Raw genomic sequence first — 2,500 nt, forward strand, 5'->3', positions numbered from 1 at the left:
ACAAGCCAGTTATCCCTGTGGTAACTTTTCTGGCACCTCTTGCTAAAAACTCTTTATACTAAAGGATCGATAGGCCGTGCTTTCGCAGTCCCTATGCGTACTGAACATCTGGATCAAGCCAGCTTTTGCCCTTTTGCTCTACGCGAGGTTTCTGTCCTCGCTGAGCTGGCCTTAGGACACCTGCGTTATTCTTTGACAGATGTACCGCCCCAGTCAAACTCCCCGCCTGGCAGTGTCCTCGAACCGGATCACGCGGGAGTTGAACGGCGACGAGCGACGAGCGCCACGTCGCCACTCTACACGCTTGGAACGAAACACCGTACGCGAGCCGATTGCAAAATCGACCGCGCACCGCTTCCGCCCAACCGAGTAAGTAATGAAACAATGAAAGTAGTGGTTTTTCAGCGACGACCGCGAACGATCTCCCACTTATGCTACACCTCTCATGTCTCCTTACAATGCCAGACTAGAGTCAAGCTCAACAGGGTCTTCTTTCCCCGCTGATTCTCCCAAGCCCGTTCCCTTGGCTGTGGTTTCGCTAGATAGTAGATAGGGACATAACCCACCAACCTTCCCATGGTCCTTCCGACCTCGCGGTCATGCGGACCGGGTCTCGACCGAATCAATGGGAGATGCGCCGGTGAGTCTTTACGCACTCTGTGCATCGTCACCGGCGCACTCTCTTGACTCCCTACAAATTTACGCAATTTCTGTCCCGTGCGCATTCTCCCTCTCTCTCGAGAGGGCTGCGCGAGGCGCATTCTCCCCCCGGGGGGCTGCGGACAACACAAGAGAACGGCTCGTCGTCGGTGTCGATCTTTCCACGTCAGCGTCGCGTCCCGTCGTGTATTGCTCGTGCAGTGCTCGCCTCAGTCCCTTCTCCTCGGCATCTATCTCGCTTCTCGCGCGATGCCAGGCGCGTGCGAATCTACTGAACGCGGCATAGTTCGCCTCCGAGGCCACGAGATCCGCGAAGTAAACCGGTCCCGGCCCGCTCGTCACCACGCGGTCCAGCATCTCCTCCCTCTCCCGATCGTACAGCCCGCACTCCCATAGGACGTGATCCCTGTACTCCTCCGCAAGCCCGCACGGGCACGTCCCGACCTCTTTGAGACCAAGGTCCCGCAGGCGGCCGTTGAACGCGCCGTGACCTGCCAAAAGCTGCGACGTGAAGTAGTCGGGCGCTACCCACGCCGTGCGAAGTCTACCCCTGACGCAAGGGAAGAAGCGCTGCAGGTCGCGCCCCCTCTCCTCGACCTCCCAGCGCTCCTGCCACTTGTCAACCACCTCGGAGTGGACCCTACGCTTTAGGTCATTGACCTCTCCCTTGGCCGTTTCCCTTTTCGTCGCCTGAATCTTGCCCGCACGGTACACTTCGAGATCCGCCGGCAGCACGCCGCCCAGGACGGCCAGCGCCGGCGTGCTTGTCGTCCGATAGGCCTTCGTCAAGAGCACCAACGCAGACCTCTGGGCCCGCAGCAGCCGACTCGCCACCACAAACGCAAGAGATCTGCCATACCACACCGCAGCCGCGTACGTAATGGTCGCGACAAATGTTCCGTAGTATAACAACCGGAGCGCCGGGTATCTGATACCCCAGTTGGAGGCAGACACTCTAGCCATCTTCCCGAAGCACCTTGCACCTCTGTCGCCGATGTCTTGCGCGTGTTCCGCAAACGTGCCGCGCTCGTCCAGCACCACGCCGAGCAGCTTCGCCACGCCGACGGCCTTCACCGAGTCGCCCCCCAGCCGGATCACCGGCGGACGCTGGAACCTGCCCTTCAATGTTATAGACTGCGTTTTCGAAGACGAAAACGACAGCCTATTCCGCTGGCCCCATTCGAGCGCCAGTTGAAGAGTGGTCGCCGCCTTCCACTCGATGTCCGCCCGGGAGTTCGCCTCGATCAAGACCGTGACGTCGTCCGCGTACGCTACCAGCTCTACTCCTGGGGGCACCGCCATCCGCAACAAATCGTCCACCAGAATGTTCCACAGTGTCGGCCCTAAAACAGAGCCCTGTGGGCAACCCATGGTAGAGTTCTTCCAGACGGACACGTTATTCGCGAACATCCCCACCCTTCTACCGGTAAAGTACGAACACAGCAGTCTATAAACGTTGCGAGGACAACCGCCCTGCTTAAACTTGACCAGGACCATCGGCCACCATGCGTTATCGAACGCGCCCGAGATATCCAATAGGATGGCCTGGACGTACTTGTGGTTCGTCTCTCGCACGACGTCCAATACTCTGCTCAAAGCAGTCACCGTCGACTTCCCGTGCATGAATCCGTGCTGATTGGGCGATATACGGCCGTATAGGCCCGGTGTACACTCGCAGATCAGCCTCTCCAGGATCTTCCCCAGTACCGACAGAAGCGTAACGGGCCTGTACGCTTTCGGGTCCGTGAGTGGTCTCCCATTGCCCTTCGGTATAACAACCAGCCTTCCGATCTTCCAAACGTCTGGAAACACGCCTTCTCGGACACACTTGCTGTAAATA

General features: G+C 58.7%; 1 pseudogene; it reads right to left on the bottom strand.

The window, feature by feature from the left end:
* LOC123718271 overlaps window positions 1–2,500 on the bottom strand; it is a 7,026-nt pseudogene that overhangs the window by 614 nt on the left and 3,912 nt on the right.

This window comes from Pieris brassicae, chromosome 14 (assembly GCF_905147105.1).
Source record: "Pieris brassicae chromosome 14, ilPieBrab1.1, whole genome shotgun sequence".
Taxonomy (NCBI): Eukaryota; Metazoa; Arthropoda; class Insecta; order Lepidoptera; family Pieridae; genus Pieris; species Pieris brassicae.